Below are 18,271 nucleotides of genomic sequence, written 5' to 3'. Positions count from 1 at the left end.
GGATGTCACGTGGGTGGGTCCCAGCCTCACACGTCATGTCTCCCGTGGCCGGGACGCTACGGAGCCGCGCGATTAGAGGCATCCAACGGCCATGCAGCCGGAGGCTGCGACGCGGCCGATCCCCCAGGGGAGTTAAATCATTTTCCTTCTTGAAGAGCTTCATGCTACGTTTTTATAGTACTATAGAAGACCGTTTTAGTTTAGACCTGAACTGGGTTCATTCAACACTACACCGATCTCAATTATATCAATTTGTTACCGTCGTGCACTCAACTAAGGTCTCTCTGGAGAATCATCGACATGGCTAAGGTGCATAACGTGCACTGGTCCAGCTAATCACATAATCACCATCAAGTTCACATATATGTATAATATAGAGATGATGCAACATATCTCTCTTACACTTCATAAGAAAGAAACTTAAGAACATAAACTTAAGAACGGGTACATAATATGCATCTATCAATGCATCTCACCATAGAATAAGATCAGATCTCATAAAACAATATTATAGAATCAGAATCGACCACCTAGGTATTACAAATATAACCATAATCATGGTCGGCAGCTCATATGGCACTATAAACTATGAAGAACATGACAGAAATAGATGAATCTACTGCCACAAACCCGTAGTTCAGAGGTGGACTACTCCCTCTTGGTCATGGTGATGATGATGGAGATGTTGGAGATCCGTTTGTCGGTGATCCCGGCGGAGTTTCCCCCTCCAATCTTCTTGGCAGCAGCCTCCGTTTTGGTATTTCTATCTTTCTGCGGTGCTCTCCTCCCGAGAACCCTCCGGGGTCATATATATTTAGTCGGTTTTAGGGCAAAATACGTCAGTTCGCGAAAGAATCAGGGCAAACGGGCGATCGACGGCTGAAAGAGCATGGGTGGTGCGGCTAGGAAGGCACGCCGCGCCACCTGGTCTCTTTTGGCTCTCAGGCCTCTCTAGGTGAGCTTCCAGGACCATGTTGTTCCTCCCGATGAAAAAGTGACGCACCAAAAATCTCAGGTCAATTTGACTCCATATAGGTCTCTGAAAGTGAAAAATACATAAAACAGGTTTTCCTGTTCTACGGCGTTATAAATCAAATAAAAGGTATCATTGGTAAATCCCCATAAGTCAATATAAAACATGGTATTATCATTATATGTGTTACAAATATGTGAGAATTCAATATGATAAAAAACAAAATTCATGTATGCATTTTACATGCATCATGTAGCTACACCTGTGCGAGAAGAAATGGAAGAACGGGCAACAGAAGTCGGGGACGGTTGAGTGTGTTCAAACTTTATAAAGCTTGAACTGTAGTGTGTGTGAAATAATACCGTGAAGTAAAAAAGATAAAAAATGCCAAACAGTGTGCTAGCTCTGCACCTTCCCTAGCCATATTACTAAGTGGTGCATCATCGAGTCTCTATCATGCCTGACTATGTCCCCGCTAACTGTATTATGTAGAATTCTAAAATAGCTAAATAAGGAATGGTGATATGTGAGATGGGCCAACTAGTGGTGTGAATCCAGAAGTGTGTGGCACCATCGATTACATCAAGATCATATTTTTTTTCGATAAAGGGTGTTTTATTACTCAAGTTAAGCATTACACCCGGTCTCCGCATAACTAGGATGCACATAGCCGTTCGAGCCAAAAGTTACACCATCAAAACGAGTACAATCCATATAGTAAAAAACGAAAAGCTAAGGTAGCGCCACCGATAAATGAGGCTCAATCCGAAGATTTCTATGCCACCCATGTTGGGAAAAAATATCCCTCGCCGTGTCCTCCAACCGTGTACAAACCTCCATAAAAAGGTCTCGATACTCCACACGCTGTAGAGGTGACCAAGAACGGAGCGTAGCCGTACACCGGTAGATAACCTGCAAAAGAAAAGCATTTTTATCATTAAAAACCTTGTCATTTCTACATAGCCAAAGCGATCATATCACGGCAACCGCTCCCACCCTAATAAGTATCTCAAACCTATGATCAACACCATTAAGCCAATTGCTGAAAATGTTCGCAACACTACGTGGTGGATATAAGGTAGAACCTATCTGGATGACTGACCATATAGACCTCGCGAATTTACACTGGAAGAAAAGGTATTTGATTGTCTCGTCTTGATGACAAAAGACACACGATTTACTTCCATGCCATTTTCGTTTTACAAGGTTATCTTTTGTTAAGATGACCCCGCGACGAAGATACCAAGCGAATACCTTCGTTTTAAGCGGGATCTTCATCTTCAAAATTTTGTTATTACTATCGGCTTGAACCTCAGGATGGATTAAAGCCTTGTACATTGAATCTACCGAAAACTTTCCATTTTCGATGAGATTCCATCGAAACACATCGGATCCCTGCTGAAAGGACACGGATGTCGCCTAGAGGGGGGGTGAATAGGCGATTTAAAACTTTTACGAGATGGGCTTAACAAATGCGGAATAAAACTAGCGTTTACTTTGTCAAGCCCAAAGCCTATATACTATTGTTCACCTATGTGCACCAACAACTTATTCTAAGCAATGGTTCACCTATGTGCACCAACAACTTATGCTAAGCAATACAAGCAAGTATGTGATAGCAAGATATATATAACTTCAAGCACGATGTCTATCACAAGGTAAAGTGCATAAGTAAAGAGCTCGGGTATAGAGATAACCGAGGCACGCGGGAGACGATGATTTATCCCGGAGTTCACACTCTTGCGAGTGCTAATCTCCGGTGGAGAGGTGCGGTTGCTTAGTGCTCCCGAATGCCACAAGAGGCTCACCTTGAGGTGTGGTTGCTCGATGCACACCAACGCCACAAAGGCCTCACCCCAAGATGCGGTACTCACACCACACACCGAACGCCACGAAGGCGCCTCACCTAAAACTCTGGTGACCCTCGCCACAAAGGCCTAGGTCACGGTTCCACTAAGGGATTTCCTTCGAGGCGGAAACCGGGCCTTACACAAAGATTGGGGCACACATCCACAACTTAATTGGAGGCTCCCAACAAATCGCCACAAAGGCGTAGAATCCGTCTAGGGTTCCAAGAACCCAAGAGTAACAACCTTCTTGATTTCACCACCACGAATCACCGTGGAGAACTCAAACCGATGCACCAAATGCAATGGCAAGAACACCACAAAGATGCTCAAGTCCTTCTCTCTCAAATTCCAACAAAGCTACAAAAGCTATTGGGGGAATAAGAGAGGAAGAACAAATGAATTCACAAAGAACACCAAGATCTAGATCTAGAGAGTTCCACTCACAAAGAGATGGATTTGATTGGTAGAAGTGTAGATCTAGATCTCCTCTCTCTTTCCCTCAAATGGGGGCAAGAATCATGGAGGGATTGAGAGATAGTGCAAGCTTCTCTAGTTCAACAATGGAGGAGAGAGAGAGTAAGAGAAGCAACAGCCCAAGGAGGAAGAAGGGGGTATTTATACCCCCCAAGAAAATCGAGCCGTTGCAGACTTTCGAGGGCCGGATAATCTGGCCTAAGTTGGGGCCGGATAATCCGCCCCCCGGATAATCCGGCCTCAGGGACAAAATCCGGCCAAAAATCCGGCCCCTATCCAGAGCTGCTTTTTTCCTGGTCCTTAGGCGATTTCGAGGGGGCCGGATATTTCCGAAATATCCAGCCCGGATTATCCGGGCCGGATTATCCGCCCCCCTGAAAACTGGCAGAGACAGCAAATAGAAACGGACATAACTTTAGCATCCGGACTCCGATTTTGATGATCTTGGGCTTGTTTTAAAGCTAGGAACAAGCTCTACAAGATCATGCAGGAAACCATCATAGTCCAACAAGGGAGGATAGAAACAAATGATGAAAGGTTTGACCTATCTAAAAAAGACATACCGGTAAAACCTCCAATCTTGAAAATGCAACAAGTTGCCCATGCAAAAACCATTCTTGATGAACTAGAGCTTGTAATGAGAATAAGCACAAACTCTAAATCATCACATGGATAAGATCCAAATAATAACCAAAAAAGATGATGAACCAAACTCGAAAACGCAACAAGTGATCTATACAAAATCCGTTTTCGATGAACTAGAGCTTGTCATGAGAATAAGCACAAGCTCTAAAACATCACATGGATAAGGTCCAAATAACAACCAAGAAAAATGATGCAAGGATGCAAAGGTTTGAGCTCTCTCCGAACGATACGATCGAGTTACTCACTCGAGAGCCCTCTTGATAGTACGGCAACTAAACTATAAACCGGTCTCCAACTACACTATGAGACCGGTGAGAAAGAAACCCTATCAAGAGCAAACCTTATACTTGCGCATTCCACTTGAGCTTGATGACGACGATCTTGACCTCAACAAGATGGAACGCCTTTCTTGCTTGTGCTTGCTTGACGAAGTCTTGTAGATTGCTCCCCCATAAACCACCATGGGAGAGCTTCTTCTTCGGCGCATCTTCACATAACCATGACCACCATGTGGATTGCTCCCCCATAATCCACCATGGGAGAGCTTCTTCTTCGGCGCATCTTCACATATCCATGATCACCATATGGATGGCTAGACTCAAGCAAAGGATCTCTTCGAGATGGCTCATCTTGAACTTGCACTTCATTTCTCCATGGCAAGCTTCAAGCTTATGAACTCTTCGAGTTGGCTCATCTTGAACTTGCACATCATTTCTTCATTCTTCATCATGTTGATGTCTTGAAGTAACTTGAGGGCTCATTTCATCTTCATCTTCAAGACATACTTGACACTTGATATCCTTCATCAAATTCTTCTTATTGCAACCTTGAAGCCAACATATGGTTCAAGAATTGCCTATGGACAACTCCTACAAATATAACTCAATGCAAACATTAGTCCATAGGGATTGTCATTAATTACCAAAACCACACATGGGGGCTCCATGCACTTTCAATCTCCCCCATTTTGGTAATTGATGACAATCTCTTTGAGAGGGTTTATATAAGGAATTTAAGTAACAAATAAGTTGAATATATAGAGCAAACTCCCCCATAATATATGCATGTGTGAATGATCTTGACTTTCATTGCATATATTGGCATTCAAAGCCTAGTGGAGTTTCCTCTAAATATTCAACTATGCAAAGCAACAAGATGCAATGCAATAAAGGCACATGCTTAAGCACAAAGCAAAGACATAACCAAATTCCCTTAAACCCTCCAAACTTCTCCCCCATTGGCACCAATTGCCGAAATGGGTGAAAAATTTAGAAGGCCAATATAGTGAGAGTTCCTCCATAGCGTGTGCATTTCTCATAATTTGAGTGGAATCAAATGCACATATCCAATGACGAATATTCGGAAGGAATCACACTATAGATAGGATCAAAGATTGTAAAAAGATAACAAAGTCTAGAAGCTTCAACAAATGAAGCAAGCAACCAAATGAACCACAAAGAGGATACCAAAAGAAAGATAGATATTATGATAAGATCAAGAAGATTGCTCTAAATAATATGAGGAAGCTCCCCAAGGTTTGTGCACAAAACTAGACAATTTGCATTGGAGTATAAAGTGCACAAACATGGAATCATCACTCCCATAATATCATTCAAAAACACAAGATACCAAGTGAATCAAACTCTAATGATCACCACAAGATAGTGTTCTAAATCAAATGAGGAAGCTCCCCAAGGTACATGCATAAAATAAAATGTTGAATTTGAATACAATATGCATAACATGGAATCCTCACTCCCTCATTTAAAACACAAACATTTGTAATAGATCATAGATAGAAAAGTAAGCTAAACACTTGCAACAAACAGATAGTTGAGCAACAAGTAAGAGGCACCATAATAAAAAGTCTCAACCAAGAGGATATGTGAAAGGCATGATAAATCATATTATAAGACTATTACAAGGATGAGCAAAAAGCATCATCATATTCTTCAATGAATTATATTGCTTAGCATGACCAATCAACACGCAATAAATAAATAAGATATCAAAAGGAGATGTATCATCTCTTATGTGTATAAGTTTCTCTAAGTGGGCAATATCACAAAGATATTTATCCACAAAGAAACATGCACACATAAAATAGATACGCAAGAAAAAATAGTATGATATCCAAGACGAAGTCATGCAATATACCAATAAGAATTTTTGCTTAATAGCATGGCCAAAGGCTCAATTTTATCTTATTGTACATTCATGAACTTCAACCACAAACAAATAAAATACATCACAAATATCAACAAGGGATAGAAGATATTTGGGATGCATTTGAGAAAGGCAACAAGTATCACAAACGGGGATACCAAAAGAAGTAACTAAATTTGCACTTTCATCTATATTGCACATGTGAGAGCCTTGAGGAATTGATATGCAACAAAATTGCTAGATAGGCATAGTTGGGATGGATGAATCATGAGCATGATTTAAAATACTTCCCAACAAATGCACTCATCTCAAATTACTCACATTTACAATAAAGAGGTTTCATTAAGACTTTTGCAAGAAGCACAACATTTGCAAATCAAGAGATTCATGCCAAGATGCAACCATAAGGTTGTATACAAGAAAAGTATGCATGAGAAGATACTTGTTACCAAGATAGCATTGGTGTGGATGTAGTAGATATGTGTTCGTTGATCATCCTAGCTTGCCTCAAGTTACCATTGAGTCACCACTTCATTCCAAGAGTGAGACAAGCATTCAATGCATATCCATTGTACCTAACACAAAGGTAAGTACAAAATGGTCCCCAAACTAATTGGGTCCGAAGTAGTTAGACACACTACAACATATAGGACAAACTCCACAATTCTATGTGCATATAGATATGAAATTGAATTTCATGCACATCTTAGCCAAATTAGGATTTGATGGAGTTTACCCTATATATTGGATCAAAGAAAGTGACACATGCCATAAGATATACATATATTAAATATGCATGCACAATACTTTCAAGAACCAAAGGAAGATACAATTTGGACAAAACACCAAATAAACCAAGAGACAATGGTTGTCCAAATTATATCAAAGAATCAAATCAACAGAAGATTGACTCCAAAGACTTATCTCATTATAAGAAGCTAATTAAACCTAAACACAAAGGAATGAGATAACCAACTCCCAAGAGAGCAAGGTTCCAACAAATAAACCAAACCCTCGAAACTTTTTATGATGGCACAAAGTACCAAAAAGAAAATTTTATGTCTCCCAAAACCAAATTTTTGAAAGATCAAGAGATGTTAAGCATTCTAATAATATAGAAGAGCTCCCCCAAGTTTGGTGCATTATCTAGGATTTTTTTATATGAATATAAAATGCACAAAACTAGGATCATCACGCTACCTATATCTTCTAAAAATGCTAAGAAAGTTTGAATAGACAACTTAGATCCATAAGATGCAAGGAAGACACATGGGAGTCAAAGCACAACAAATTCATGGCAATAAATAAGGCAATATAAATACAAGTGCCAATGTAGATATGATCAATAATATCTACCTCATAATTGATTACCAATTGTCCTAGGACAAGAGGTATTAGGAAATATTTCCCGATGGTAGTTTGTAAGTATACATAAGATCATATTTACAACGAACAAAGCATATGGTAAAAGATAAGAGTTAACCATCATGCAAAGATAGTTTCTTGATAGCTTCATTTAGTCATACCAACATGCAAGGCAATTAATAGTATTCATACCAACATGCAAAGCAATTAATAGTATTCATACCAACATGCAAAGAAATTAATAGTATGACTTGAAGGACATGGTTTTCCAAAAATGTATTGAGGGACACGTTGGGAAAAACCATGCCAAGAAAAACTTTCACAAATAAGATCCACAAAGATATTAGCAATGAAGCCATTTAAGCAAATTGGAGCTTGTTTGAGCAAACATGCCACATAGGAGAGAGATAATTTACGGTATCAATTCTATGTGACACAACCTCAAATGTTCACATTTTCTAGGCTTGTAATATGCACAAAGCTTATTACTCCCCCATAATGTGATAAGGAATTTATTTTCACAAGAGGCAAATAAGATCCAAGTAGAGAAATTAATGGACATTAGAATTTGAATTTCTCATGAAGATGACATACCACATAGCGACTAGATAATCTCGCAATATCAATTCTAAGTGATATTCCTCATGTACACACATTGTTTTAGGATCATGAAATTCCCAAAGGAATATCACTCCCCCAAAATGCGATTGTCCATTAATTGCTCATAAGAGCCATATAAGATACAACAAGATGCAAAGAGGCTCCAACACAAACACAAATACATGGTGTGCAACCCAACATGCATAGACTTGATTTCTCAAGAAAAGCAAGTAGGAATCACAACATATACAAACACATGTTAGGAACAAAAACTAACACATGCAAAGGGGCGAGTAACTTTCAATATAAATGAGTTGAGCACATGTTACCGCAAAGAGGAACATTGGATATATAATAGTAGCAAGATAATCAAAAGACTTGGCTTGATATAATATAAATGATGAAGATCCCTTAATTCTTCATGATGTAGCCAAGTCTCCAATGCCCTCCAACAAGCACCTATTGATCAAGTTTTGGATTGTTGGTCCCCAACTAAGTTGGGTCCTAAGAGGTTAGTCACAATAGGCTTGGCAACCCAAATGGTTCTTTTCTTGACACCACTTTGAGCACCAACAAATTTGGCAAACACATTGCCACCCTCATCCTTACGAAGAGAATAAACATCATCAACGGTGATAGAGTTGGATAAGGTACCAATAGTGCAAAAAGAGGAGATGTGACCCTTCTCGCGGCATATGTAGCAAGTTCTTTTCTTCTCCTTCTTCTCACTAGATTTCTCCACAATGGGAGCATTGGCTTGATTCTTCTTGGGAAGTGGCATTTCTTCAACTTGAGGTTGAATATGAGTTTGAGCTTGAGGCCGCTTCCCTTTTTGCTTCTTCTTCAAAGGGCAAGATCTAACATGATGCCCTTCAATTTTGCACTTGAAGCAAACAATCTTGGCCGGGTCTTTGACTTGTAATTGGCCCTTCTTGTTGTTGTTGTTCTTGGACTTGTTCTTGTTGTTGGATTTGAATCCAAGTCCACTCTTGTCATTGGGGGATTGTTGCACACTTAACATCGTGTCAAGTTTGCATTTCCCTTCATGACTCTTTACCAAGTCATTCTTCAAAGAAGTGACTTGGGCCTTGAGCTCTTTGATTTCCTCTACATGGTTAGTAACAACACAAGTACTAGAGGAAGTAGAACCTTCATTGTTAGAGCAACAAGGAAAGGAAGATAATTCATCACAAGATTTAGCAATACTATGAGTGGATGAATTACAAGGACTAGCACATGGCAATATAGCATTTTGAGTAGTAGTGCTAGTATCCACATGAGGCTCACAAGGTGTTGCCTTAGATATGATAGCCTCATGAGCTAACTTTAGCCTATCATGAGAGGCTAGAAGATCCTCATGGGAGCTAGAAAGCTTTCCATGATTTTCTTCCAATTTCCCATAATTGCAAGTTAGCAAATCAAGTTGAGCCCTTAGCTCAACATTCTCCTTCAAGATAGATGCTTCACAAGAAGTAGAGTTAGTAGCACAAGCATCATCACAAGACATATCAAGAAGAGAGGGTAACATAGCATGCTCTTTTAAATATGAAGCTTGTAGTTGCTCATATGACTTGGTGAGGATAGAGTGTTCGCTCTCCAAGGCCTTGTGGGCCTTGTCTAGATCATCTAGATCCTTAACAAGTTTATCATGACCAACACCAACTTTGAACTTTTCATTTTTAAGCAATTTTAATTTAGCTTTAGCATGGTCTCTTTCTTTAGTGAGTTTAGCAAATATTTCATTTTGAGACACCTCAAGGGTTTGAAGTTGCTCCTCAAGAGAGGCTACAGTCTCTTGTTCTTCTTCAAGATCATTCTTTAAAGATGCTACATCATCGGCATACTCTCGTTCAAGAGCACCCTTTTATCAATGGTGTTCTCATGCATCCAAATAAGTTTTTGGCTCTCAATAGCGGTAGTCAAGATTTCAAAGAAGTGAGAGCTAGCAATTTTATCTTTGTAAAGAACCTTGAATACACTCTCACCTTTATCGCGTAGAGAGACAACCCAATCCTCTTCTTCATATTCATCCCCATCCTTATCACCACGAGGCATATTAGGTTCCATGGTAGGAGGTACCGTGGAACCCTTGGCCATAAGGCATATATGAGGACCGTGAGATAAAGATGAGGAGTTACTTGAGGCTCCTTTTAAGATCTTGTCTTGACCAATAGAATCTTTGGTTTCCTCTACATTGTTAGACACACAACAACTAGAGGAAATAGAATCATTTTTATCATGGTCACAAGACAAATCAAGCACATCATTATGAGATTTATTCAAGCAACTTACACATGATATGCAAGGACTATCAACACAAGCATGTAAATCATTTCTAGTGCTAGATGTGTTTAAGTCCAAAGATGAAGCATTGCAATGAGATAGAGATGAAGAATCATCAATAGTAAGCTTAATATCAACATTGCAATTTTCATCACCACTCACCATATCATTACCTTGTGTCTTACCACACTTTGGTGAAGTGGATGAAGATGAGAACTCATCACGGCCGGAAGTGGAAGCAATACAATCATCCTCAATAATATTGGACACATCATATTTGTCTTTAAGCTTTGTCCATAATTCATGAGCGCTCCCAAAAGGCATGATTGAAGAAGTAACTACATTGCTCACAACAATGGAAAACACATGAGAAGCAAGAGCATCGAGGCAAGAGTTTTTCTCCTCCTCAAGAGATAAATTTTGAGGATCCTTAGGAGAAGAAAAACCCATGCCAAGAAATCGCTCCATGTCCGGGGACATACGCCGTAAAATATTAAGCACATAAATTTTCCATAGATCATAATTTGTGCCATCAAATATAAACAAGTTATTGTGCACTAATCCCCTAACCGACATCTTTACTCTCAAGGCGGTGAAGCCTAAGAATGAGAGACCTTGCTCGATACCAATTGAAATGACACGGATGTCGCCTAGAGGGGGGGGTGAATAGGCGATTTAAAACTTTTACGAGATGGGCTTAACAAATGCGGAATAAAACTAGCGTTTACTTTGTCAAGCCCAAAGCCTATATACTATTGTTCACCTATGTGCACCAACAACTTATTCTAAGCAATGGTTCACCTATGTGCACCAACAACTTATGCTAAGCAATACAAGCAAGTATGTGATAGCAAGATATATATAACTTCAAGCACGATGGCTATCACAAGGTAAAGTGCATAAGTAAAGAGCTCGGGTATAGAGATAACCGAGGCACACGGGAGACGATGATTTATCCCGGAGTTCACACTCTTGCGAGTGCTAATCTCCGGTGGAGAGGTGCGGTTGCTTAGTGCTCCCGAACGCCACAAGAGGCTCACCTTGAGGTGTGGTTGCTCGATGCACACCAACGCCACAAAGGCCTCACCCCAAGATGCGGTACTCACACCACACACCGAACGCCACGAAGGCGCCTCACCTAAATCTCCGGTGACCCTCGCCACAAAGGCCTAGGTCACGGTTCAACTAAGGGATTTCCTTCGAGGCGGAAACCGGGCCTTACACAAAGATTGGGGCACACATCCACAACTTAATTGGAGGCTCCCAACAAATCGCCACAAAGGCGTAGAATCCGTCTAGGGTTCCAAGAACCCAAGAGTAACAACCTTCTTGCTTTCACCACCACGAATCACCGTGGAGAACTCAAACCGATGCACCAAATGCAATGGCAAGAACACCACAAAGATGCTCAAGTCCTTCTCTCTCAAATTCCAACAAAGCTACAAAAGCTATTGGGGGAATAAGAGAGGAAGAACAAAGGAATTCACAAAGAACACCAAGATCTAGATCTAGAGAGTTCCACTCACAAAGAGATGGATTTGATTGGTAGATAAAAAAATGGGGGCAAGAATCATGGAGGGATTGAGAGATAGTGCAAGCTTCTCTAGTTCAACAATGGAGGAGAGAGAGAGTGAGAGAAGCAACAGCCCAAGGAGGAAGAAGGGGGTATTTATACCCCCCAAGAAAATCGAGCCGTTGCATACTTTCGAGGGCCGGATAATCCGGCCTAAGTTGGGGCCGGATAATCCGCCCCCCGGATAATCCGGCCTCAGGGACAAAACCTGGTCAAAATCCGGCAAAAAATCCGGCCCCTATCCAGAGCTGCTTTTTTCCTGGTCCTTAGGCGATTTCGAGGGGGCCGGATATTTCCGAAATATCCGGCCCGGATAATCCGGGCCGGATTATCCGCCCCCTGAAAACTGGCAGAGACAGCAAATAGAAACGGACATAACTTTAGCATCCGGACTCCGATTTTGATGATCTTGGGCTTGTTTTAAAGCTAGGAACAAGCTCTAAAAGATCATGCAGGAAACCATCATAGTCCAACAAGGGAGGATAGAAACAAATGATGAAAGGTTTGACCTATCTAAAAAAGACATACCGGTAAAACCTCCAATCTTGAAAATGCAACAAATTGCCCATGCAAAAACCATTCTTGATGAGCTAGAGCTTGTCATGAGAATAAGCACAAGCTCTAAATCATCACATGGATAAGATCCAAATAATATCCAAGAAAGATGATGAACCAAACTCAAAAACGCAACAAGTGATCTATACAAAATCCGTTTTCGATGAACTAGAGCTTGTCATGAGAATAAGCACAAGCTCTAAAATATCACATGGATAAGGTCCAAATAACAACCAAGAAAGATGATGCAAGGATGCAAAGGTTTGAGATCTCTCCGAACGATACGATCGAGTTACTCACTCGAGAGCCCTCTTGATAGTACGGCAACTAAACTATAAACCGGTCTCCAACTACACTATGAGACCGGTGAGAAAGAAACCCTATCAAGAGCAAACCTTATACTTGCGCATTCCACTTGAGCTTGATGACGACGATCTTGACCTCAACAAGATGGAACGCCTTTCTTGCTTGTGCTTGCTTGACGAAGTCTTGTAGATTGCTCCCCCATAAACCACCATGGGAGAGCTTCTTCTTCGGCGCATCTTCACATAACCATGACCACCATGTGGATTGCTCCCCCATAATCCACCATGGGAGAGCTTCTTCTTCGGTGCATCTTCACATATCCATGATCACCATATGGATGGCTAGACTCAAGCAAAGGATCTCTTCGAGATGGCTCATCTTGAACTTGCACTTCATTTCTCCATGGCAAGCTTCAAGCTTATGAACTCTTCGAGTTGGCTCATCTTGAACTTGCACATCATTTCTTCATTCTTCATCATGTTGATGTCTTGAAGTAACTTGAGGGCTCATTTCATCTTCATCTTCAAGACATACTTGACACTTGATATCCTTCATCAAATTCTTCTTATTGCAACCTTGAAGCCAACATATGGTTCAAGAATTGCCTATGGACAACTCCTACAAATATAACTCAATGCAAACATTAGTCCATAGGGATTGTCATTAATTACCAAAACCACACATGGGGGCTCCATGCACTTTCACCTGCGTCAACTGGACCGAATCCAAATGTTGAAGCAAAACATTCCAAGATGCTTGTCTAGGACCAACAATGCTCCTTCACACATTAGGTGGGGAATATTCCATCACCTTGGCGAGAGTATCGCTTTTATGGCGCACAACATTGTATAAAGCCTGATATTGTTCACGGAGGGTGGTATTACCTAGCCACTTGTCCTCCTAGAATCTAATTTCCGATCCATTCCTAATAGAGAATGAGCCATATGGAAAGAAGAATTTCTTCGTTGCCATAAGGCCAGCCCAAAAATGTGAATCACCTGGTTTCCAATAAACCTGGGACATAGCATTTGAGCCAACATATTTTCTCTTGAGTAAGGTTTGCCACACCCCTTCTACGGTAAGTAGCTTAAAAAGCCATTCGCCAAGGAGGGCCTTATTCTTGACCTCGAGGTCATGAATGCCAAGACCTCCTTGATCTTTAGGTCGGCAAACTATACTCCATTTGGTCATTCGATATCTCTTTTTCTCACTATCCCCTTGCCAAAAAAATCTTGATCGGAAATAATCTAATCGTTTTAAGACTCCTTTGGGAAATTGGAAGAAAGAGATCATATACAGTACCATGTTACTTAGCACTGAATTAATAAGGACCAATCTTCCTCCCAAGGACAGTAATTTACCTTTTCAACTAGCTAATCTTAATTGCAATCTCTCCTCAACAAGCTTCCATTCAGCATTTGTAAGTCTCCGATAGTGAATCGGAATACCCAAATACTTAATAGGGAACTGACCTTGCCCACAGCCAAATAACTCAGCATACTGGGCGACGTCATCGTGAGCCTCGCCAAAACAAAACAACTCACTTTTATGGAAGTTAATCTTTAGACCCAATAGTTGCTCGAATGCTGAAAGTATTAACTTCAGATTCTTTGCCATTTCGATGTCATGTTCCATAAAAAGAATTGTATCATCGGCATATTGAAGGATAGATAAACCTCCATCAACTAGATGAGGAACAACACTTTCAATTTGGCCACCAGCCTTGGCGCGTTCAATCATGACATCGAGCATATCGGCCACTATGTTAAATAGCATTGGCGATAGAGGATCACCTTGTCTAAGCCCCTTCTTGGTCTGAAAGTATTTTCCAATGTCATCGTTGACTTTAATGGCTACACTTCCTCCCGAGACGAAGCTTTGAATTAACGCACATCACTCGTGAGAGAAGCCTTTCATTCTTAAAGTTTATTGAAGGAAAGACCACTTGACCTTATCGTAGGCCTTCTCAAAATCAATTTTTTTAAATTACCCCATTCAACTTCTTACGGTGTAGTTCGTGTACCGTTTCATGAAGGATCACAACTCCATCAAGGATGTTACGACCTTGCATAAAAGCACTTTGAGAAGGACGAACCACATGATCAGCTACAGAATTCAGCCTAATGGTTGCAGCTTTGGTGAAAATTTTGAAACTAACATTAAGGAGACAGATAGGTCTATACTGTTGTATTCTTTCTACCTCATTAACCTTAGGTAGTAGGACAATCTCACCAAAGTTCAGGTGGAACAATTCTAGCTGTCCACTATGAAGGAAGCTGAACAAATCTAAAAGATCCGCCTTAATCACTTCCCAAAAGTTCTGGTAAAACTCAGCTGGGAAGCCATCAGAGCTTTGTTGTGTTCCATTTGGAAAACCGCCTTCTTAACTTTCTCCTCGGAGTAAGGAGCAGTAAGAAGGTCATTTTTCTCATCGGAAACCTGGGGTATGTCGGCTGTTCTAGACTCATCCAAAGAGAAGCTACCTTCCTCTGGTGCGCCAAACAAGCTTTTGTAGTAACTAGCAAAAGATGGGCGCAGCGGCACGCCGCGCCACTGCAATGGGTTTTTAGTGAAAAAAGATACACTATTTAAATTATACTAATATGTATAACTAGATGACACCCCGCGCGTTGCAGCGGAAAATTGTTTAATAGTGGTTCTTGGATCCACAAAATGATTGTTTAAGAGGATAAAGAAAACTCAACTTGGCGCAGAAAGTGGGTCTGCTGAACAACAATCTTTTTTTTTCAGCGTACTCAACAACAATCTTTGTTGATTAAACTCGAATTTCCTGGATGGATAGTATCTCTTAATGTTCCATTGGATCCCATAGCACAATAAGAAGAATATATAATTTTGAAAAGCTGAACAAAATAGCCAACAAAGAATCATCTTATTTGATTTTGCCAATACGAAGTGAAGATACAGCTCATTGAGATGCACGAAAGGGAAGAGAGGAGTCATATGTGGTTGAATATTTATCCAACTAACAACCAACACATATAATTTTTTTGTAATATCAAACAATGGAGAGAAGAAGAGTATTTACCATATTCCAGATGTTTTATTTGTGCTAGCTAGCCTCAGTTCATTTAGAATACAAATATTATCAAATTTTGTGATCCATGTGTAGCTACAACAAAATTACATTGAGCTTAGCAAAAAGCTCCAGATCATATTACATGAAGGCATAATTGGTCAAGGAAAAAAATATACAGCTAGCTGTAACTGCCATTGGACGGCAAGCTTGATAAGTGGTAAGCAGAATAAAGCTATGAATTTCCCAGGTCAAATTGGCGTCATGCTGTACAAACAGAAAAGGGATGTCGGCCGACCTGATGATGCTACAGCATACTGCACTCAATTGCATGTGTATTATTCACTTCATCCCTAACCTGCATGGTTTAGATAAGGTAGCTAGCTATCAGCACATCACGATCTGAATAAAATTTCTTCTATTGAATAAGGATAACATATTTTACACATTTTTGCATGTGTAAAATAATTCATGCTAAAAGGATCTGAATGGGGCATACCAACAACTGATTCTCTGCCTAACTAACTACGAAGCTTTTAATTAAATTTAAGCACACACAATTCCACAGTTTCGTGAGCATAGAAACATTGTAGTTGCTGATTCCTCCTTTCTCTGCATAATCAGATAAAATAGAATGATGTATATATCAAGTTAGATAAAGGTAGATGACGGTGTACCTTCCCAAGCATATAAACATAGCTCCCATCCTGAATAGAAAGCTCTCATAAGAGATGAAGTATATTAAATCAGAAACATTCAGACCACCAATCCCACGTCGTGTGGAGAAATCTGAGAGAGGCAAAAGAAACCAATCTGCAAGAGAACGATAGATAATCAACACCCACAGCTGCTTTGTCCAAATCCCCCGATAAGGCAAAGCAAGCTCAATGAGGGGAAGAAACCAATATCAGCTCCTGCATCATCCATCAGATCTGAGCAGAGCTGAATAGCAGATGGTGAGAAAAATGTGGCAGGCAAGTGGATACAGGGCAGATCGAAGAGGAGCAAGGTATTTATTGGCACGCTTTGTCCATTCACCTGCCTCTGCACGATTTTTCGCAGACTCTTTGGATACCTCCATAAATTTCTTGGTACATATGGTAGAGGAGAGAAAGCGGCATGGCGTCGGCTGTTTACAGTAGAGGAAACAATGGGCTTCACGCACGATGAAGCTATGGGCTGACTGTTGGTGTGTCGTGAATAAATAGAATGGGCCAAACCGGACGGTCGGAAGCGAGGGAAAGCAACCTGATACTTGATACGACGCTATGCACGACGAGGCAAGAGAAATCAGGTGACGTGGCTTCACCAAATGGGCGCAGCGGCACGCCGCGCCACTGCAATGGGTTTTTAGTGAAAAAAGATACACTATTTAAATTATACTAATATGTATAATAAGTTGAATTAACAAAAATGGATGTGCTAGTAATTACGTGTGTGCTTATACGGTGCGTAAAATATGGTGGTTACTGTTTTGGCCCATGTAAATATGAATGGGCCGGTAATTACTGTTTTGGCTTCTACAATTATTTAAAACTAGTGATGCCCCGCGCGGTGCAGCGGAAAATAAGCGAGAATAATTGACATATATGTAAGCAACGAAAAAGGTTTACAAAACTAAAACAATAAAAAAAACTGTTGAAATAAAATATGAAGTCTTTCTAACATATTTAGTAAACCAGCTTTAGTGATGGTTAACCATCATAATTTATGGTATAAATGTTACAAAGAAAATAGATAGTTGGCAAAAGCAGTTTTACAAAATTAGCTGAAGATGCACAATCACTTTAGTCCAGCTGCAATGCACGTTCACACATTTTTTTATCATTATTTTGACTATTGATCTTTACTGCCAAAGATATGAATAGCATTTGTCATTACAATCAACTTTTCGCTGGTAGTCATTGGACATTCTTGCAAGTGTGCAATTGGACTGTAAAGATGATTAGTTTGGGCAAAAATATACATGATAAACGGAAATGGGCATTCACTTGTCTTGCTATTCAAGCATCACAATATTTGGTTTTATTTGCCGCGTTTTATTCAAGAGCTGGACTACCTTCGGCGATCCTAGACCTGATAGTAAGAAAATATAAATAAATTGCCAAGATATGACAATAAGATATTTTTCATTTGTTTTTGTGCGGTTCCTCCTTGGTACTCGAATGGCCAAAGTAACTCGGCAAGACTGCAATGATGTATAAACCCCCAAACAATTGATAAAATAATTGAATTAGTCAAGTGAAATGCAAGCGAAAATATCCAAAAAAAAGTGTGCATCCATTAATAGACAATCCATAAGCTAATGTGCAAATGCAAAGAATTAAGCAAGAAAATATATTTTATGGACCAACAAACCAAAGATTACATATCAATGTAGGAACCAACAAAAAATAAGAATCTTACCACCTGCTTATTATGGGTTGTAGTAGAAAATATTCATC

Source organism: Lolium rigidum, chromosome 3, assembly GCF_022539505.1.
Source record: "Lolium rigidum isolate FL_2022 chromosome 3, APGP_CSIRO_Lrig_0.1, whole genome shotgun sequence".
NCBI classification, from domain to species: domain Eukaryota; kingdom Viridiplantae; phylum Streptophyta; class Magnoliopsida; order Poales; family Poaceae; genus Lolium; species Lolium rigidum.
The sequence above is the reverse complement of the archived record's forward strand: the minus strand, read 5'-3'. Positions refer to the sequence as shown.